This window comes from Gavia stellata, chromosome 18 (assembly GCF_030936135.1).
Source record: "Gavia stellata isolate bGavSte3 chromosome 18, bGavSte3.hap2, whole genome shotgun sequence".
Taxonomy (NCBI): Eukaryota; Metazoa; Chordata; class Aves; order Gaviiformes; family Gaviidae; genus Gavia; species Gavia stellata.
Genome location: NC_082611.1, coordinates 8,056,477 through 8,079,742, shown reverse-complemented (window position 1 = coordinate 8,079,742; position 23,266 = coordinate 8,056,477).

Sequence of the window (23,266 nt, the reverse complement as noted above, 5' to 3'; positions counted from 1 at the left end):
CATGAAAGAAGGAAAAGGAAAAAAAATCTGCTATCACTGTTATAAAGTTTTTAGCTGATTTCTACTGAATCCTTTTCTTGATGCTTTTGTCAATTTCCTAAAATTGATAATTTGGTATTTTCTTGTTTTAGTAATGCCTGAGAATTATTTCTTTGTTTCAATGGCTGTTGTAATCCATGGATTTCTGTGCCTAGTGCTTGTGAGGTGCTTTAGGACTTTACAGGATGAAAGGATCAATATTACACACATAAATAATATGTAATGTTTTTATTGTTCAGACACAGGGTTTTCAGCTGCAACGTAGGCTGATGATTTGGTGAGGTATTCAGCTCCAAGTGTGTTAATCCTGGTCCATTATTTTTTTCCCCTGTAGGGTGTTTTATAGAGCCATTTTGTTTCATTGTATTTGTGCTTTGTTCCTCTCACCTGTCCACTGTCCTTCCTGAAGACGAAAGTGTAGAAGATATACATACAACATCTTTTTGTCTGTCTACCTAAGTAGAAGCACAGAATAACTATTTGATACTCTAAAGAAAGACCCAATTTGGATTCTGTTGTGAAAGTCTGGGAGCCTGAGCAGGGAGTGTCAACTGGTCTCTGAATAAAGATCTGATTGTTTCTGGTTTTGGATTGGCTCTTTGTGGCTTGCACAGTGAATGCTGTTACTAAAAATACTTCCCTTAGCTGTGGCTGTAAGTACTGTGCTTGGACTGTTTGTAAGTAATTTCCTTTGATCAGTGCTAAAAGTACCAAACAGCTTACACACGTGTTGTTTGATAGTCTGATTTGAAGGTCTTCATCCTGTAAGGCTCTGTGAACATCTTTTTGCTAAAGGAGATTTTTACAACTGTAGTGTTGAAATGCTTTGTGCTTTCTAAGGCTGCAAAGAGATAGTGTTTGCCTGAACTTCACATCCAGGCTGTCTCCCAAAAAGTTGCAGCAAATTATTGATGGCAGAATCAAATGCAAACCTTCACAGTTTTAAAATACATTTTCACTTATCTTTTTAGCAGCATCAGTGCAATGATGCTGCTATTTCCTTAAATCAAAGGAAAGAGGTCAGAAAATTATGAAAGGGGGATGGGGTATTTTTCATTAGCGGTGGTACTGTGGAGTTATGTATTTGTCTTATTCTTCAAGAAGGTGCACTGGAAGTGTGTACATGAATGGATTTATCTGGATGTACACTTCTTGATGCTTGTGAAGTACTGTCCAAATTTTCGGTACTTTCTGGTTAGTTAGAAATAGTCAAAATAAAATCTAGAGAGTCTGAAGTATAGAACAGGTTCCACACCCTAAATTTCCTCAACTTGGAAAAAATTTTGGAAGGATCTAAGTGTCTTATAATCTTATGTTTCTTCAGATGGCTGTGTCCATGCTGTACCCCAGAGAGTGCTCAGGAGCACTCTGAACTCTAGGCAATGCCTGAGACCCGGTATTGACCATCCTTGTAGCTATCACTGATCTCGGCCCATTCTCAGCGTATTCTTGCAGCCTATGACATTAGGGCATTGATGACAGCCTCTGAGACTTCCGTTCCTGCGAATGCCTAGTCATGTAGTGATTTTTTAAACTTTATGTCACATATTCATAGGTAGACAGGACTTACTTTGCTGTTTTGTATGGGCCTTTGTGAGGATAGAATGGTTCTGTTTGGAGGTTCCTTAATTTTTATTGCCTTGAAAGTGAAGGAATGAATAAAAGCAAGATGACAGACTGTATTGTGTTACTCCTAGTCATAGAAATGTTTTTGGTCTAAGTTACAGTACAGGTATAGCATTGATAGTATTTTTATTCTCCTATGGTCAATTTAGACCTCAGCTGTCTGAAGTATATAGTAATTAAACATAACATACTTCTGAAATATGTTAAAAGCTTGTTACTGTCGTGGTTTAAGCCCAGCTGGCAACTAAGCACCACACAGCCGCTCGCTCACTCCCCCCTGCCCCAGTGGGATGGGGGAGAGAATAGGAAAAGTAAAAGTGAGAAAGCTCGTGGGTTGAGATAAGAACAGTTTAATAAGTGAAATGAAATAAAATAAAATAATAATAATAATGATAATAATAAAAATTGTAATGAAAGGGAAAATAACAACAACAACAACAAACAAGAAAGGCAAGTGATGCAAATGAAAACAATTGCTCACCACCCTCCAATCGATGCCCAGCCCAAGCAGCGGTCCCCCGGCCAGCTTTTCCCCTAGTTTATATACTGAGCGTGATGTCATATGGTATGGAATATCCCTTTGGTCAGTTGGGGTCAGCTGTCCCGGCTGTGTCCCCTCCCAACTTCTTGTGCACCCCCAGCCTACTCGCTGGCGGGGTGGTGTGAGAAACAGAAAAGGCCTTGACTCTGTGTAAGCACTGCTCAGCAGTAACTAAAACATCCCTGTATTATCAACACTATTTTCAGCACAAATCCAAAACATGGCCCCATACTAGCTACTATGAAGAAAATTAACTCTATCCCAGCCAAAACCAGCACAGTTACTATCAAAAGATGCTGTAGTGGTCCTATCCTAACAGTTCTGTTTATCGGACTTCATTATTTTTTAAATGCTTTAACAAGCTGTACTCAAGAATGGAAGGAAAAAGCAAAGAGGCATGAAAAACAGGATGGTTCATTTTTACGGAATCCTGTTTTTCCTTCTTCAGGTATCTCTCATCATGTTTGTGTGCGTATTTTGTTTTCTTTGGTAAGCTTCAAGGGACACAGTACCAAACATTGTACCTACCATGTGGAAAATCACTGCTACAAAGAGAGGTCATTAAAAAGTTCACAAAAGTTGGAAGAAAAGCTTGGTCCCCCATGGTCTGCCTCTGCATGTATTTAGTCAAATTCTCAGTCAGACTAACACTGCTCCCTTCAACATATGCACTTTTTCACCAGCTGAAAGATGGATGTCCTACCTAAAGTGGCACACATAGCCTTAAATTAACATCTCATTGAAAAAGAACATGATAAAAAGTTACAGGAGAAGGGAAGAGATGCAATAAAAAGAGACATGTTAAATCATTATCAATCATCTCACTAACCAAGAGTCCTGGTCAGCATGAAATTGAAGATATTTTTATATTTGAGAGAATGACAGTAGGTCAAAGGAAGTGTTAACTTTGAAGTCTGTTGTCTAGGTCAGCTGGACAATGATCAATGCTTCAAGAGTGTCTTAAGAAGTATTTCCAAATTGGCTTTGGGAGAATGTTTTTATGTTCCTTCTTGTCTATTTATATTCTATCCAGAAACACGAATGTTTGTATAGTTCCCAAATAGGCCAGTTCCAGTTCCCAAGGGGAACTTGTGGACACTGTCCAAGAGACAAAAAGGGTCAGATCCTCAGATGGAGTAGATCATTACAACTTCACTGTAGCAAGAGTCTCGATCCTGTTTGTTAAAATACTTTGGAGCTGATGATGTAACAAGTATTAGACTAGGTGAAAAGTTATGCAAGTCAGCATTGCTAAATGCTTACAATTTCTGCTGGAGAATATTGTATGTATATTTGCTGTGGTCGTTTCTTGCTGTCAATGTCTGAGTTTCCTCAGACTTCACCATCAAGAAATTACCTTTGAAAGCAGTCAGCATTATCTGCCATGGTGTAGTATATAATCCTGAAAACTACAGAGAGAGACACCAGCAAAATTGGGTCATATCTTGTTTTCTTTGTTGCATTGCATAGCTTCAGAACAGTGATAGTCAGGAAGTAGCACTGTGGAGTCAGGAGTTACACTGTGGAGTAAGATGGGGGATCGTGTATTAGCTAAGTGTCTGCTCACTTGGATGTTCTTTCTAAGTAACTCTCCCTTTTCTCTGTGTAGACTTTCTCTTTGTAATCAGCATCACATGTTGGTCAAGGTTAAATAAATATTTTTGGATGAAACTGGCTGAATAATGAGGAATATAGGAAAAAGGCACAAAAATTCCAGATCAGCTCAGGGAAACAGCAAGTCTACTATCTTGTCTCTGATAATGCCAGGGACCAGATGCTACAGAGAAAATGGACAGTACTATGATAACCTGTACAGGGAGGTTTTCTAGCCTATGTCAGTTAATATTTGGCACTGAAGCTTGAATGCTTATGCTCTTCTTCTAAGTTTTTTGGATGATACTTGCTGTCATTTTTCTGTTGTCACCCAGAAAGCTATAGGCTTAATGCTGATTTTAATTCTGTTTGCTTTTAGACTTCCTGATGATATTCCTTCTTTCTATATCTCTCTCCCAGACACTACACCCTTCTTCACTGATGGTATTACAAATTTGATATTTTCTTCCCAATGACCAGCTGCACGTCAAATAAGTTTCTATTATCTATACTAATGCACTGCCATAATTTCACCCATGATAACTTCATAAACTTATCAGTGATATTCCCTGGGTTGGAAAATGCACAGAAGTTAGTGACTGTGCAAATAAAGAGTGAAGAGAAAGGCTATAAATTGGATGGATTTGTCTGCATTCTCACTTAAACAGTAACTATAATGAAAAGAAAAGGCAAATCTTTCCTACATGATACAAAGATACAAAGTTTAGAAAAGTGGTGAATTAAATAGCTGTGTTGAACATGCTTCTAGTTTTCTACAGTAGCAGTTGCACCAAAGTGTTGTCTTTAATGTAGAGCTGGTAAGGTATCCCTTGTTAGGAGCAATGCATTTGTACAGTTTATAGGAAGTGAGGAAAACAGATGAATAACAAATAAAAGCTAAGTGTAAGCATCGGGGTTTTTTTTTGTGATGCCTTGAGAAAAGGTTTCCTATTTTGCATAGCAGAAAGTGATTCCTGAGAATTCTGCCAAATAGGCCTCTGATGGCTTTTGTAAAAAATGGTTTGCAAAGAAAGCCATTTGTCCAGTAGGTCAGTGTACATATGTGGGGACTTCACATTGCAACTTGCATGCGCTATGGTAGAAAATCCATTGATCAAGTAATGGGCTTGATTGAGCAGCATTCTAGCAGAGTCACAGCTGGGCTTGGTGTGGCTAGAAGTGAGCATAAAGATATTCTACTTCAAATTTTACAAACTGGAGTGCCAGGGCCAAATAAACCTGCCATGAAGCAAAAAAGAACAGAAGAATTATTGTTACCCTATTGATATTCCAATATTGTGTTATATTCTGTATACCTTTATACAAGAGGAAGTTAGGCAACTGTCTGAATATACACAGCAGGGGAAAATGCTGAGCTGCAGTTTTCACTATTTGTCACAATATTTGGGTTGTAGCTCAACAGCTTTTCGATTGTACTGGAAAATTCCCTCTTTCGTAAGAGAGCACAAATTGCAAAAGCAACTTGTTAGAAATATACTTTGCTTATCTTCTACATGAACAGCATAATTCTTCCAGATATAAGCTGGAATCAGTCTCTCATTTTGAGATGTACATTTAGGATTGGGACAGAGATAGTTTTCTGACAGCTCTATGAAATTAATACTTCTTTATGACAGAGTGTTTGCTGCTTGCGGTATGTAATAGTCACTTTCTTTCATTGCCACTTATGTCCTTTGCAGGGAAAGAAATTTGCCTCTATATGACAGTAAACTTTGAGTGTCACTGGCTTTCATATTGTCCATTAAAAAAGATAATTGTGAGGAGCAGAGGAGACCTCAAGGAAGCCTTCTGAACTGAACCCATTTCAAGGGGGGAAGCCATAGCTGTCAAAACTTTGGCTTTCTAATTCCTGAAGAGATGTTAATTCGCTTGGCTGCATGATCTACTGGGAGTAGAAATGAAACTCCACTTGCACGACCTCTCGTGTCAATCATTATGGGAGGCATCTGCATTTATATTGTCAATGCACAAACTTTCTTTACTTTCTGAAGCATGAAATCACCTTTCAGATGAAGAAAGAAATACAACCCCCCATTCTCAAGAGATGTAGCAGTTCTGTCTAAGGCTTCAGTTAGACAGAGAAATGTTTAAACACTACATTCTGACTTCAACATCAGCCAGTCTCTTGGAAGTTGTCTGCTTTGCAAGTGAAAGTTACACTATTGTTTTTAAAGAGCTTTGTTACTACTTCATACTATTTTAGGTCTTATAATTCTCCATCTCTAAGCCAAAGGGAGGTTTATCACTGACTTTGACACTGTCAGCAGAACTTGGCCCATAGTGTCCCATATTAAGTTCTCTTTTAGGCCTGTGTTCCCATGGCACAGAAAATAATCACAGAATCACATTCATTTTGTGGTGGATTCACACAGACAGTTCTTTGGAATCCCATTGAATTAATTCACAATGAAGTCAGCAAAATGAGACATACTGATACATTTAATTACAATGTTTGGGCCAGAGATCATCAATTGCTTACTAGGACAATGGCTTGTTTCTTGCTGGTTTTGCTAATGCTCATGACAAAGTTCTTGTCCATCAGCTGAGTGAGTCAGAGACTTCCTGTTTAACCTGAGTTTACGTGCAGCTCAGAAGAGAAGTTCTGACCCTAAAGAAAACAATATGCTTTTGATAAACTTGGGAAAAGGTTAGCTTTTATTTTCAAGGTGAATGAGATCACAAAATAGACATGTTAACTTACTCATTCTTTGAAGTACAGAATACTTTTCTTCACTCTAAATGTACCAATTTGAGCACAAACTTACTTTGCCTGTGTTGGTACAGTCTACAGTAACTACTACTCCATGATTGTGACTGCCATAGCCTTCCAGGTGTAGTCTCAGTCATAAGGTGTGCTGCAAACTGTGTCAACCCTCTAAAAGCAGTCTTTCTCATTTTGAAGTGATTGGGAGAGGAATTTGCTTTATTTTCTAGCTTTTTTTTTTCCCCTTTTGTAAACTGTGATGTGTTTCAGTGTTCTTTTATTATCTGAATCATGTGGTAGAAAGGCTTAGAATTAAATGAGGTAAAATAACCCTCAGGGATCCATAGAAATGGAGCTAGCAAATTTGCTCCAGTGCATGCAGTTGATGCTCTAGCTTCAGTAAAAGGAACAATAGCAAAAAACTTCAGCAGACCTACTCTGCACAAAATATTTCAGAGCTTTCTCCCAAAAGGGCATGTATGCCAATGAACAAAATGGGGCTGAGCTGTTTCCAATCACAGACCTTTCTTGAGTCCATTCAACATAGCTGGCATCTATATCAGTGATAGAGCTTTCAGAGCAGGCATTGAATATGAAGAAATATATAAGCTTTAAAAATGGAACTTGTGATTTCAAAAACTGGTAATTTCTGTCAGACCTTATAGTTAAGGCTGCTGTGCTTGCTGTTAAAATGTGGTTATGGTAGGGGAAATTAGAGTTAAAAATGGTATCTCCTTTACTCAACAGATTTGTTATTTTCTGGGAATCAGGCAGGATTATTTTAATGCCTAGACCACACTCCTCCTGACCTTCTTAGCCCTTTGCAGCCATTAAAGTTCAGAACAGTCTGGTTCCTTCTTTCCTTGCTCATCTATCACCAGATTTACTGACACTCCTTGGCTTTTTCTGCAAGGTGGCAATTATTAAGATATAGAGAGTATGTTCATTTGATGAAGGTCACGTTTCTGTGACAGCAGCAGCAGTATAGCATGGAGCATAAAGCAAATAGCCAAACTGCAAACAGCTGTACCAAACCAGAACGATTCTTTCTTGTCTTAACCATCCAAGGTACCTGCGTCCAAAGCAAAGGATACTGTGAGTATTCCTGCATAACAGTTGGCAGGAGAGAGCTCTATTTGGATGGCAGCCTCAACTGAAGGGCTCTGGGAGGATGCTGGTAGGGAATGCCCTCAGATTCCCTGCCTGCAGCATCCCAGTAGATTCCATGGATTGTGTCTCTGCATCCGGATGAACCTTCACATGACAAGGTTGGCACTTAAGACAGGAAAAAAGAAAACAGAAAAGAGTCCGGAAGAGATTGTTGGAGGTAAGGCGAATCAGTTTTCCTTACTTTCTTCTAGGTCATGATATATAGGAATCAGGATTCAGCCAGGAACTGAGAGAGTGGTGGGATTTGAGACCTGGTTGTTTTGTCTCTGTCAGCAGACTGAGAGTTTGTTTATGGAAGACACAAATTGAACCGAAGATTAAATCTGCCTGATTTTTTTGATGTCCATCTGTTTATATGGACTGACATGAGTCCAGCAGCATTATGCCATGAAGCTCTTTCAAAGACCAAAAGCTCACAGAAGCCTAAATTTCTCTCTCTATCCCTAGAAACTTGCTAGAACCTAGAATGGACATGGATAGAATTAGAGGTTGAAGCCTTGAAGAAAATCTGTTCTTTATTCTTCAAACCAGAAACTACTTGGCATGATCTGCTTTCCTTTTTCTGATATTCAATAGGATATGAATATAGGTAAGCATAATCCTTTGTTTGCAAAGATAACATGACAAAATACAAGACAAAAAAGAATCTAGACTGCAGGATTAACTTTTCTTTTTTTCCTGTGAATACGGTGCCTTTCCATGCCAGTTTTGTAAAGGGGTTTTTCAACATATTGCATTGCAGTTACTCTGTTCAAGGACCAGTTTCATACCAGATATAAGATGTCCATGCATGACACATGTTTTGGCAGCTCTTGCCACATTTCTATATTGTTAGCACAACTTCTTTTGCCTTCTTGGCATGATGAAGATGCTAGCACACTACTCAACTGTCCTTAGACAATTGTGTGCATATCTTAGCCTAATATCTGTTAAGTTTAGTGTGACTTCATGTTCTACATCTTTTTACAAAAGACTATTGTTCCTAGTCAGATAGTCTTGGTTATATGCTTATTAGCACATTAAATAACCTCCTTAAAATGTCACCTGAAGCAGTGCAGAAAATCATCAATACCAACTGTGAATTTAGCACAGATGCTTTGAACTTGTATCTGATACGCCTCATGTCTAATATGTTCCACAGAAAAATTCAGCAAAACATCAAAGTAGCGCTTTCCCATGAGCCTTCACATCCTGAAGAGCCAAGGCAATGGAAAGCAGCCAAGTCAGTTCATACTACAAAGTCATAACTCACTTTTCATTGAGTGATGAGTCCATCATCTCTAGCTACTCACAGTTTTAAGAAGCAGGAATCCTTCAAACAGACCCCAGGAGTGCAAGCTAGTGACCCTGTTAATCTCCTCTGTACTTCAGTGTCATCTGTCCTTTTTTTCCCCCCTCTTTTTTTTTTTTTTTCCAAAAAACCATCTGTACATCCTGGCCAGCATGAAATCAAAAGAGCAAAAAGTCACTTGTCTTCTCAGTAAGTAGGGCACCTTTCATCATGTGAAACAAAGTAGCTTTTTTTTAAACTAGAGCCTGAACTGGAAACTTGAACACATCAGGAAGAACCTTTATCTGCGGAAAATTCTGTAAACAGCCCTTCTTATCGCACCTAATGTTTACCACACCTAACTGTGAGAAGGGCTGCTATTTGTGCTGTGTTGTTCTGGTGGAGATGGCTTGGTATATTAGACAGGAGGAATGAGGGTGCACCATCTGGGTTAGAAAAACCTATAAATATCTATGGATAAATTAATATATGACTGTAGTATACAATTATATGCCTCCTCTTCTGTGTGCGCAGTGGGAAATGTGGGTCTGGCCCTTCAAAATTCCTCTGCTGGCCACTGCTGAGATCTCTTGGTAGAAGGGGTGGAAAAGTCTGCAAGCCATCTTTAAGATGGCTTTGAGCAGTCCCAGATCTATCTCCGCTGCAACTATCTGAATTGTAATGCTATCTGTTGCATCTAGAAGAGGGAACAAAGGTATCTCTGGGTCCACACCATGTTCAGCTGACCATGGTTTGCTCTTTTTAAAGCTGGATTATGGCTTGGGAGAGCAACACTGCTCTGTAATGTGTTCCAGTGTGCTTACTACACTGAAGATTAATGCTATGTGAATGCAAGTGCCCTCTGTGTGTGTGATGTATATGCATGCCTCTGTGAGCATGTGTATATAAACAGAGTCTAAGCAATAACAAAGTCTCAAATGCCTTCAAGTAACATTGTGAATTTTCTGATTTAGAAAGAATATGTAATCCAATTTGCTACCATGATTAAATCTCTTCCACTTCTATTGAGTTTAAGAAGACTGTCTTTTGGTATTTGAAATAGAAAGCAAACAAAAGTCATCTTTTCAAATTAGTGACTTCTAAAAACTGTGTTTTCTGTAATAATCTCCCATATCAGTATAGAGTCCAGATTTGTGGTCTTCCAGTGCAGTCAGTTTCAGATTGACTACTTGTGCCTGTGTTATGTTTTCAGGCTGGAGAACCTGCTGATTAAAGACACAGACTAAGTAACAGATTTCTTATTCAGGCCTTTTGAGTTCAGATCTTGGCTTAGCCAGTGACTGCTTTGTGACATGACTGAATAGTTATCCTAGCACAGGCTATTTTAAAAATATTGCAGCTGAAGAAGTACAGAACTTCGAGACTCTTGGAGGTACATTTATTTGTGAAGGAGAGTGGGAAACTGAATGGAAAGCAAATGTTAACATGAAGTTTTTTGTAAAGAAAGAAAACATTTGTCTAGGTGAGTAATGAAAAGATGCTTGTCTGGAAGAGCATGCTAGGTGCTCATAAGCTTAGTATCAGTCAGAAGAACAAGGATACTAGCCTGATTCTTTGTATGCATTTCTACGAAGATGACTGCTCATACTGAAAGTTCTAAATGCAACACAAAAGGCATGTATTATGCAGGATTATGTTGTTCTTGAAAGTATATTCCTGACCAGAAGTTAAACATAAAACTTCAGCATCATCAGTAAAAGAAGCAAATTTTGCAGAAGCAAAATTTCCCACTCGGGTAAAGAAAGTGTGCATTTTTCCTTCCTTTCTAAATGAAAATGGAAAATAATTTGATAGAGTTTTGGGTTTTTTTTTGTTTTTTTTACCCTTCAGTACCTTTCCCTCTGGCTATCCTTTATGTAGATATCAACAAGCTCCTTTGCTTTTGCTGTTTGTTGCATTACTTAGAAATCATAGGGATTAAGAACCTCAGATAAACACGTGTGGTTCAGGAACCTGCAGTTGTGGTCCTTGTCAGAATTTCCAGTTGATTTTCTGTGTTTGTGAGTTTTCATAATGCCATGTAGAAGGTTCTTGAAATCAGCAAGAAAACAAGAACTGGGCAAGGACTGAAGACACACTTCCTAGTGCTTATTGGTCCGGACTTGTTCTAGATACTGGATGTGAATAAGGGAAATCAAAGACCTTGTAGTCAGTCTCCCGTAGCCTCAGAGGCTTAAAGATCTTTTTATGAAGATCACAATTCTGAATGAAAGCATGTATGGAAAAAAATCCCTGGAGAGAGGGAGAATGCTTAGTTGTAGCTTTTTTAATTAGCAGCCTGTATTGTGTGTTTATAATAAAGTCTTACTGACAAAGCTAGAAACATTTCTTATGCTCCAGATGGCTGCTTTTCTTTATGACTTGCTGTAGGGTACAGACGTTGATTTTATATATTTTGATAATCTATCCTGATTATTCAACTAATACTTATTGTTCTCCCTATGCCGCAACAATACCCTTTGAGAAGCTGCAGCATATGGCTTGGTGAGGGAAATGTCAAGGTTAAGAAAATCTTCTTTAGCTATGTCTCTCATTTCTTTGTTTTCTTTCTCTTAAGGCTAGGACCTGTAACTTTGATAATATCCTTTTAAATGTTTCCTAGTGACAAGATTCTCATTCTAGGCAGCGTCTTTCAATGGATGGGAAGAAGTCTCAAAATATTCCCTCATCTTCAGAAGTCTCTTCTAAAGGCACCCAGTATGTGGGATCAAGTTCTAATCCAAAACAAGCTAACAGCAACAACAACAACAAAAAAACACATGGGAGAATTTGGTGGAAAGAAAGTGCAAAGGGCAGAGCTGCACTTGTTTTGTGTGGGTGACAGAGGAGACGGGAGCTGAGAATTCGAAGTCCTTGTACTGCTGAGCGAGATTGCCCCATCAGGACGTGAATTGGCAGGATGCAGTGCAGTGTAATTGCAACACTTTCAGAATCAGAATATCATTATCCTTAAATAAGTATCCATTTAGAAGGCGGAAATAAGGAGCTTTAAAGAAAGGAGAATATTGACTCGTCTGGGCGGTTGGCATTTTGATTCTATTCCTTCCCTCTTTCTCCAGGTTAAAATGTAGCTAAATACCTGGAGCTCAGTTTTTGCCCACAGATGTGTTCTTCTAAGAATACTGCATCATCTTACAGTTACAAAACAAGCAACATGGGGCTGCACTCTCCATAGAAACATGCTACACCTTACAGTCTCTCTGAAAAGTTATCTTGAAACAAACTGTGGTTTGAAAAGAAACAATACCTCTGGCTACCTGTGAATCTCCATGATCTCTTTCTCTTTTCTGGACACGCCCTGTTGCAAATAAAACTCCAGTTTCATATTAAATGTGAGTTGCTTCAGGGTTTTCTTGGAGGGAGGGAAACGTATGAATCATGACACCAGAAAGCATCCACAGCACCCTCTGGCTTCCCAGAAAATAACCAAGATGGAATGGGCCAAAGCTGTGTCTGGGAAAACAGGAATATATTGCAGTGATAACTCTCAATGCAATCTTCAATTTTATATCCATTCTTAAAACAGTGTCTCGTATTGAGCCAACATGAGACCTCTGGGCTGCACATGAGCATCTCTGGTGGTATGCCATTCTGGGCAGCGAGGTTTGTTCTGGTGTTCTCTGACAGCTTCAACAGGCTACTTTTTTTATTCATTTGAAAGAAAAGGTATTTTGTGAAATGTTTGAAAATGATCATTGCTGCAAAGGTTTCCTCAGCCCAAGTCAGCATTTTTTTCTAGAAAAACAGAAAAAGGAGTGAATCATAGCAATTAGTCCAAGTTCTGAACCAGGACTAGGCACAGATATCTTATGTCCCATGGGAATTCCCTCATTGCTGGACTAGGATTAGTCCAGTGGGCTGAATCAGTTAATAATTTACAAAGCCAGATAATGCTAAAAGGGAGTCTATTCTGGAGAGCAGAGTGGCACAGACTTAAGCCTCTGATCTAAGTCAGAATGAAGCAAGACAAAGATTTGAACCTTGGGTCTTCTTCAGTTCCAGTGAGCATGTTGGCCTATTAGCTATATGTAGGGACCCTCTGTTTATGATGGGTGAAGTTCTGTGTTCTTTCTCAATTGTTTTAAAAACAACGTTCTACAACAGAATAAAAAAAGCCCTGAAACTCAAAATTCTAAGTGAAAAGGATTTTTCTGGTTGGCCCATGTAACTTCTTAGAATCATTTGAGGTGTCAAAAGAGGGTAGTTAAATTTTTCCTAATTCAGAGGTTCAGCTGTGCTCAGAGTTGCACAGATTTTTCTTTAATTTACATTTAAATAAGTGACATTATAACAGCAAAATTAATTTTAGAGGTATTTACATCTCTTCAGAATTGCCTATAGTACTTTGCTGTATGTAACTACATTCATAGTAAAACTAGAAAATAATCAGTCTACTAATTCTGCTTTACAAAAAATAATACTTGCTTGAGCTTTGGTTGTGTGTCCCAAACTAAGAAGCAGTTTTCCTAACTGCTTCAAAATACAACTGCTTTCTAATACAACTTTCTCTTTCTTCAGTGTGTTATGATGTTAAAACTGTCTCCTGATTAAAAGCACCGATCACATTCTCAACAAATGGGGAAAAAAACTAGTGTCATGTGGACAGAGATTCAGGAGAGAGCACTCAATGTAAATTTTTCATTTGTTTGTTTTTTGAAAAATGAAGTTGAGCCAGCAAGGAATGTGCAAAATATTTCTTTTTCTTAAGCTCTGCAGTGCTGTTGTCAAATTTGTTGTCAAAGCAATCCAAAAATAATGATTATGGTTAGCTGATGAAATGGGTCTGTAAGTTATGGGCCATATAAATATTTTGGCATTAGTTCTGTATTCATACCATGGAATTAACTTACTGAACCTCTGCACTGGAATGCAAGTAAAAGGGAACATAAGGGATGTTTTACACGAATATTGTTTTTCTTAGGGAAAAGTACTTCATTTATATCCCTGTTTTTCAGATTTTCTACATGGTTCCTAGATAAATACAAATCCCACTCCCTCCCAATTTAAAATACAGCGTAAAGAAAAATAGACAACTGTTTAAGAAAAAAATTTTACTTAACTAGACTCAAGGGGTTGTCTTGACCACGAGAAATCAATAGAGCTATTTACTAGGGAGAGATATATTCTTTGTTGTATGGGGCTTCACAAAGTTATTCTGCACTGCTCAGCTACCATTTAATTGCTTAAACTTTTGCCAGCTGTCTGCAAACAGGAGAATTCAATTACAGAAGACATGAATGACACTGGTCATGTTACTGATGTGACTACAGTTTGGCCCAAAGAAACCTGCAAGGTTAAAAATTTGGCAAGTAATTTCCTCCAAGAAAAGAGTGATAAAGAAATGACAAGGCAAATAAAGTTCAATGGTATAGTCACCATGTATTTATTAAAGTGATCTGTATTGCTCACAAGTGGGCCAACATAAAGTGTAAGACCCCTTGAATGTTCAGCACCTGGGAAGATGTTAAATCTTAGTTCATCATCTATATTTTCTAGCTAGCTTTGCCCTCAAAAGGCTTGACACTGTAATGGTATCTTTAGAAGAGATGAAAAGCTCTCTGCCATCCATAATTTTTGTTGATGGAACTCAAGAGTGAATTTGGTCAATCTTAAGCACTGCTTGGTTCCTGAGTATTTTCTGCTGCACCCTGCAGTAGTGCCAACTATCAGAAAGCTGAACCCAAAAATGCAGACTACAACTAAAATTCTCTTTTCACATTGACCTTGCTAGAGTTACTCTGCTTTTACATTCTTGTGGGTGAAAGAAGAAACTGTGTGTGTGATTCATAGATAGGGTAGACTGAGTGTGGGCTTATCCCAAATGGCTTATTCAGAGACATCTGTAGTTCTGACTTCAGAAAAGAACTTACAAACAAAGTGTAAATGAGCATGTGGTTTACTTGATTGATCTCTGTGTACAGTTTAATGCTGAGGTTTTTCACTTAGTATTCACTTCACAAATGAGAGACGTAAAATGTTTAAATTAAATGAAGCAGAAATAAAAAAAAAAAATATTGATTCTCTCCTTTCCCTCCATCTTTCTTACTAAAAGTTTTTGGCTCTTTTACATTAGTGGCTGTGCTATATATTGGCATTTACACTAATGAAGAGCCCACAATGTTACCTAAATGTTCCATTACAAGGACCTTGTTAATAGCTTCCATTTATCCAGCAGAAGAAAAGCTCCTACAATCTCCAACCCATTATGCAATAAACCAAGGACATAGAAGGGGCATGAAACTGGAGTCTCTCCTTAACTGTGCCATCCTTTATTCCAGTACCACCAAATACTTTGTTCAGGGAGATAAAACCTGGAACTGCAGGTTAAAATAAGCTTGCCCAAGGATCTGTATTTGTTCCACTCCAGTGATGGAAATAGACAAAGATGAAATCTGAGTGTGGCCCTGTGGTTTATATCGCAGTGGTTACTGGTAATCTCACTGATTCATGTGGAGCTGATATACTTAATATAAAGGTGGGGCACTGAATTGCCACTGATGTTGGCAATTGCTTTCTTAACTTGCAACTGGTCTTCGTTCAAGAAAGTGTAAACCACAAAACTTGTGGCTAATCTTGGAGATTTTGATCTAGGTGATCTTAGGCAAGTCCAATAAGGCTATAGCAGCAATGCCAACAATATAATTCATGTATTGTTTGTCTCCCAGCCTGTGCTCTAATAGCTGTTAAACTGAAGTGTAAAGACTCTTTTCATACTCTAAATGTGATACTTAGTCGCAAAGAATACGAGTAATTATTTTATTCATTTTTTAACAATTAGTTTTTCTTTACACATTATAGCAGATTCTGTAGTCTTCATCTAATCAGCAATTTTAAAATGGTCATTTAAAGACTGTGAGCCATAAAGATTAAAAAATACTACTAACTTCATATGATTAAAAAATCAATTGGATAGGAAATTAGTTTTATCTCAGTGAAACTGAATAGTATATGAGAAGTTATAAAGATATACAAATGTAGAGTAATCAATGACAAAATTTAAAATACCTGTAGGGGCCATTAATATTATTTGCATATATTTTCACTAATTTGTCTGTCTTTACAATACTGCAGAATGCAGTCTTCTAAAATCCTCCAAATAATGTAAGAGTTTTCACTGAGACTGCTGCTTTATAAGTATTGGTATTTTCTCTTTGGAAATAGAAGTACTTAGAAATTTGAGTGCTGCTTGGCTACTGTGTTAATCTCTATTTTCCTAAGAACAGGAAAAAAATAGTTAAAGGCTCTCTAGATTGATTTTCTTTGTTTCCTCTTCTGAACAAAAAAGGTTAAGTACAGAATCTTTTTTGGAGAGTGTTTTATTGGTGTTTATTTCTGTCAACATTATTAAAATAGCAGGACAAACCTCTGTGTTTTCAAATTAGTCCTTCACAGAGAGTGAAAAACTCAGATATGCCACTGTGACTTCCACATGCTCTCTATTTTTGGTGAAAACTGGGCATCACTGTAAGATATGCAAATACAGTAAAAATGCACAACTTCATTGTTCTAAACTGACCTGAGACAACCCTCTGACTCTTCTATATTAATCCACAGAAAATTCCAATTCCCTGTATTTTGAAATTAAATCCAAGCCATGGAGTTCTTTGTAGGCAGGGGATGAGTTGGATTTTCCTCTGCTCTGAAAGCAGACAACTTTGGGATTGAGGAAAGGGATACCTGTTGCAATGTATTAAAAAAGGTTATTCATAATGTAGTGATAATTGGCATATAATTATTTTACAATATATCAGTAACGTTAATAAATCTTACAGTGCACTCAGTACAGGAGAAAAATAGAAAACTGCCACATCGTATTGGCACTGCATTAGAAACGGCAGGAACTATTTCTGGCAGCACTGCCAGATATCCCCAAAGATTTCAGCTACCTTTACTACATGCTAGAGGCACTAATTTGAAAATGGAACTGATGCTTCATGCATTCTAACTCTCACTTTTGCAAAACTATATAAAAGGTTACTGTTTTGCTATGTATCAAACATAACACAGCTTTTCCGAGGCTATGACAGTGTTTTTGCAAATCTACAGTACTGTACTTCAGATAATTTTAATTAATACAAGCTGACTGTTTGAACAGAGAATTCTCTGAAAGGCAACAGAACCCAAACAAAATGAGATATATCATGTCCTTGGATGTTTTCCAGTGACTAATAATCTGCTTTTCTTGGGTCAAAACTCTTGAAGAGCAAAAAATACAATGACTTGTGGGGCAGCCTCTTAATTTTCTACCTGCAGGAGCTCTTTAACATCAGCTTTGCTGAATTGGTGGTTCTTGAATGTTGCTGAAAGCCTGCTGCTCTAACAAATGGACAGATCTCAAATAAAATTATTAACACTGACTCAGTTGCATGCTTTTACAGGTTCCTTCAGCATCAGCTCGGTCTCTTAGTGAAAGCAAATCTCCATAACCACTGTTTTGTATGAACACATTCCAGACTTGAGCTGTGTTGGGGAATTCACTCTAGAAAATTGGCTTTTTCTTTCCAAAGACTTGATTGCCACCAGTTGTCCAAAATTGGCCTTGTGATCTAAGAAGTCTCTTCCAATCATATTTCTGTACAAGTGTAATGAAACATTGCCTCTGTGGAGATATTTCCACGCTTGAGCTTTGTTTCAAATGCTGTGTAGAAGTCTCAATTATATGCAATGTAATATCTATAAAATTCCTTGCTAAGACCCAGTGAGACTGTAAATGTGTTGGAATTAGGATATTTTCTTGATTTGTTTGTCTAAAGTGTTTTCTTTGTGTTTCTGCTCTTTCTCTCTCTTCCACGCTCTCTCTTCACTTTTATGTTCACTGTTACTGGCAGCAGTTTGATTACAAAAATAGGTCACAGGGAAATAGTTTTACAACAGCACTCCCTTAAACTCACCAATTATACTTGCATAAAGAGACCGAGTTACTTCCTTGCTTTCTGTGTTTCCAAACATACCTCCTGTGTACTGGAAGGAATTAGCCTCACTTCCAAAAAAGATGTTCTGCAAGAAGAGGTACTGACCAGTCAGATAGAAACAACAGGTTTGAAATAACGGTGGCTGGCAGAAAGCACTAAACTAGAAAGATGTACCGAAGTGCCTCTCTTTCCTTCCTCAGGATGACCTTGAGATTTTTGCTGTTCCAAATGTAGGGAAAGCACAGCAAAAATGCAAGACATCATAGTACTAAAGCCAAATGATGTGTGTGGGGGGAGGTGCAGGGTTGTGCTAGGGCTTTATCTTTTGTACAGGCAATATTCTACTGCTTTAAAGAAAATACATTGTTTGCACATCCTGCTAGCAGAATATAAATGTATTAACACAAAATGAGCTGAAATTTACTTTCAGCTGGAAGTAAATGAGCTGACTCCATTTTTGACCAAGTTAAATCTAAATCAGTCTTAGATAAGCACTAATTAGGTCAGATCCTGTTCATCTCTTGAGGCCAAATCCCACATATCTTTTCCATGTGCTGACTTTTGAGTTGTTGTTCCTGTTAATTTGGTGAACAAGGTTTGATGCTCTAGCCATGACGTTTGTCAGTAACTGTAAAACCCCGTGTGAGCACGGGACCTATTTTGGCTAATGAACACCCTGATTATCTCAAAGTATTCCATTAGTAAGCTGATGGACAAGGTTTTGTTAGCAATTCAGTTAGCTTTCCTATAATCTTACGCTACTTTTCAGATAGCCTTGAACCACAGCTCTCTGAAAGTGACAAATGATTTATTTTTGCTGCAAGTAGCTGCTGAAAGTGCTCATTAACAGTTATTGATACTATAACACTTTTTGCTATAACAGACTTTCTTTTGATTATTAGAACTTCTTTTAGCTTGGGTTCTCAAGAGCTTACTCATAGCAGCTTAGTCAATATTTTGGTGTCTCTAATGGTGTTTTTCTTAAATAATTTGTCCCATTTTTCTTTATTTACTAAAATGTCTATTGGAATCAAAAGAACTATTTCCTCATTTTATTCTCCTGGAGAAGATTTTTTCAGAAGTTCCAGTGACTCTTTGCAATAGCTAGGAATATGAAGTTCTATGTATGGTGTTTTTCTTGGATACCTATTTGAAATTCTCGAAGTGCTTGAAAGTTATTATATATAGTGTCATCAAGCAAACTGTGTGCAAATAACATAGGGGGGTGAATTCAACATATTGTGATAGATATAACTGACTTTTAAAACCAGGTTTTATTCCAAATCCTAAGACCTAACCCAAACTAAACTGAAACTAAAACATGGTATTCAGCACAGCAAGTTTTCCCCACCAAGCACTAAGCTCATCAGTAATAATTTTTATGTTATTTTTATTTGTGTTTGATCTGTCTTGATTAAAAAAAAAGTTGTTAGCATTTTTCCATTCATTTAAATGGGAATCGAATTGGACTAATAGCTAGAGTTTTTTATAATAAGTCTGCATACAACTAATCCAGAGGAGCTGTTAGTACTACAAGTTACTCCATTTTTTTGGTTTGCCTTGTTATTGCAATATTTATAATTAAATGTTTTCAACTTTGTTTGTGTTAGAGCTTTGTTCTTTATAATTCTTAAAATGCATTTTTATAGCAAGGCATTTCTCTTGGGTTTAAGTAATTGTAAAAAGTAATCTCAAGCACGCCATTTTTTCCCCTACTTCTTTCTTGTATGCACAGCGTATCAGGTGGATTCTTTTCTGTTGCATTGTACTTCTTTGGGATGGGCAAAAGTTTTTTATTTTCTGTTGTTTAAAGAAGGGAAAAATAAAGTTGATTTGGCTCTTTTCTTTACAGTCATAAAACTACCCAAAGGTTACTTGGCAAAAACAGGAGTGAAGAACTGACATGCCAGAAATAAGCATTTCTCGCTAGATTCACCTAGATTTACCTCCCCACTCATTTTAAGAATCAGTCTTTCCCCTTCAAATTTGTCAGTTTAGAATAAAAACAGGCATCAAATTTTGTATCAGTAAAAGAGAAATCTGATTAAATAAATCAGATTCAGCACTTTTATGGTTGGTCAGCTTAGGTTCAAAGCACACTCTGACTAAAGCAAAATTCAACAAAATGATCCAGCATTGGCTTCAGCAGGCTAAAGTTAGTGTCCATGTAGTCATCATCAATTTGAGCAAACAACGTTGCTGTCTTAAAGCTCTTTACTATATTTTATCCTTTTATATTTAATTATGGCTATGGATCTGTAAAAGTTACTCTAGATTTCTGGCTTCATAGCATATGAGATGATAAGAATATATTTTTGGGGAATGAATGTCTATACTACAGTTTGGGAGACTTCTTGATGCTGAAGTTTCCTAGGCTACAAAATAGAGATTCATGTTATAAGTTGCAATATGGTAATGATCGTATATCTCTTCCTTTTTATAAGGCTAATGGTCCCATATTTTCATTAACTCTTTGACAGTGAACTCTGTTCTCCTTTGTTTCGTACCTAGTGAACTACAACTGGCTTAATCCAGAAAAGTGCTAATGTGTAAGTGTGTTCATGGTAGACTCTGAAAGCGTGGATGATGATTGCTAAGGGACTGCCAAAGTTCCATAATCTTTAGGTTTTTGTTTGGGTGATATTCATAACATCTTGTAGTGGGTACAAGGAGGAACATGGAGCAATATTTTGTTTTCACCACATTACAGATATCTGATTTAGGTTTCCATAAGGGCACTTTCAATGGATTGAACCAGAATTATTTTAAGGCATATTCCTAATGAGTCCAACCTTATCCTATGGGAAAAAGTTTGGTTTTCAGCCAACCTAACAATAAGAAGACACAAAGATGGCTTAGAAATAGCTTTGTTCATCAGACTTGCAGTTTTACTGTGTTACTCTGTGACTGGAGCTGAAAACTCAACGTTTTTAATTTTAATCAGACAACAAAACTCCTTTTATTAAAGAGACATTTCAATATCAGAGGTTGAGGATGGTCTGGGATCAGTATTTGAAATCCTAATAAGACTCCTAATTTGAAATCCTAATAAGACTCCTAATAAGACTCATTATTGCTCATTATTGTTCAATATTTGAACAAGAGACCATATTTTTTTTCACTGAAACATTGAAAGGCTCTGTAAGGAACCCAGTGAAACATTGCCACTCTAAGGTCCTCCTGGACAATATTTCCCATTGCTGTCCTGCTTTATTATGAATTATTTTCTTTTCCCTTGAAAGAAAGATTATGTTTCTTTTGAAGAAGTTTTTCTAAATGGAATTAGTTCATTACAAGAGCAGAGGGAAAATTGTTTTTGGTTTTTTAACAAATCTTAGAGGATTCAGTCTAATCCTTAAATCTCTGAAGTTGATAATAGGATGTTTTTCCCAGTCCACAATGTTGTCTGCTTAAACATTTCTAGAGAATTATACAAATAGGGTTGAAGCAGGTGAATATTCTCTTCAAGCTTCACCTTATCTAAGCATACATCTTCTTTAGGATTTAGCTTTTTTTTAGCAGCAGTAATGCAGAGAGGAATTCAAACCCCAGTGCATTTCAAGGACTGTTGTATCTCTCTGGACTCTTTGAAAATCACATCTTAAGTAATGGCAGGACAAAGCACATAAGATGCAACTTTTTAGACAAGACTGGTTGCCTGTTTCATGAAGAACCCCCATGCATTGCTGCTACCAGGGAAAGCTACTGATCCTAAGCTATTCTGCAGATGGTTTTACTTACTGGGGACTGAATTTGGTTTGTGTGTCAAGCTTGTGACATACGTCTCTGAAATTTTTAGTGTGAATGACTTGCTGGGTGACAAGTAGGTCTATTGCAGAGAGAAGATGAGAACAGAACTGTTCTGCCTCATGGCCCAGGCTTTTAACTACCTGAGAAAGAAACAATCTTCCCCATTCTGTAAAGCTGTTGTAAAAAGTCTCGGTATCTTTTTATTTTTTTCCCACAGCTGTCAAAATGGTACTTAGTAGCTTTATCCAACAGACTGTGAACTGGAGGTGTAGTCACTGAGCTGATCCTGTTTTAATCATTGACCTTAAGTGGAAAGAAGGTAAAGATCAAATAAATATTTTTTTCTGATCTTTGGAAAGCTGCCAAAACTAATGAAGTTGAATTCATTTGGGACAAAGGAGATGCTTTTGTCTTTCTGCCTCTTTCAGCTTAGTCGCGTTTTGGATAGCACTCAACTATTGCGATTGGAATACAAAACAACTCTGCGTCAAATCCCTCTGAAAGCTAGGCCTGTCTCATGTAATTACAATGCCATCCAGAAAATACTTGCTTGTGTGTCTTACATGTGTATACTTCTCATCTTCTTGGTAAATAGCCCAAACTTACACAGTGGTTTTTTTTGATTAGGGGAACAAATTGGGGAGATAATTTGCCTTTCCTGCACTTCTTTAGCTTGACCACAAGAGATCAACCTAAATCAAAAGTTAATCCAAATGCACCTACTTTTTAAAATAACAGAGGTGAATTTTTAAATATGAATCTAAATTTTTTTTGTGTCAGACAAACTGCTGACATGAAAACCACTGGAACTGTTACTTGTATCCTTATGCTCAATGCTCTGAGGGACATACACCTGTTCACAGTTTAGCAGCCTCATATACATGCACATGGCACAGCCTGTCCAATATTCATGTGTTCTTCAGGTTCAGTATTCTGGGAATAAACCTTAAAGCAAAGCCATTTTTCTTAATAGGTCATTAAAGCTTTCCAGAGGCCAGAACTGATTGGTAAGCTTCATGTAGTGAGTGAAGTGGTGCCACATTGGTAATTAATGTCAATTAAATAGCGTGGGCTGATCTTGTATGATCTAAAGCAATCTCATCCCATATTGTCTGCCGTGGGACTTTGCTGCAACTTTGGTTCTGGCTTTGGGCCGTTGGCTCCTCTCGAGCTAAGTTGATAGATTATGAAGGTCATTTGCAAAGACTGGGAGGTGAATTGTTCATTATTGGAGACGTTGTTAATATATTCTTTGTGCATTAGTCAACGTGGCCCAGAATATTTTATTCACTAAATTACAACTGAAACAAAAACACAAGAACAAAAATGAGCTCAGCTGGGCCAGCTTTGTTTCCTTAGGTGTGTTACTCTGTGTACTGGCCCTGTGATAGAATAATTTGCTTTCACAGGAGTGTAAGCATTTGCAGGATTAAATAAATAAAACCAATATTAACACTAATTAGTGAAAAGCAAATAATTCCCTGAAAGTTTGATGGATGTTAAAACATGCATGTGCCCTACAAGTCATCCTACGGAGAACTTGCACTTTGGCCAGTTATTTATATTATGGAAAGTTCATAGCAGGAGTGAATAGCCTTTTTAGGGATTCTTAGCAGAGT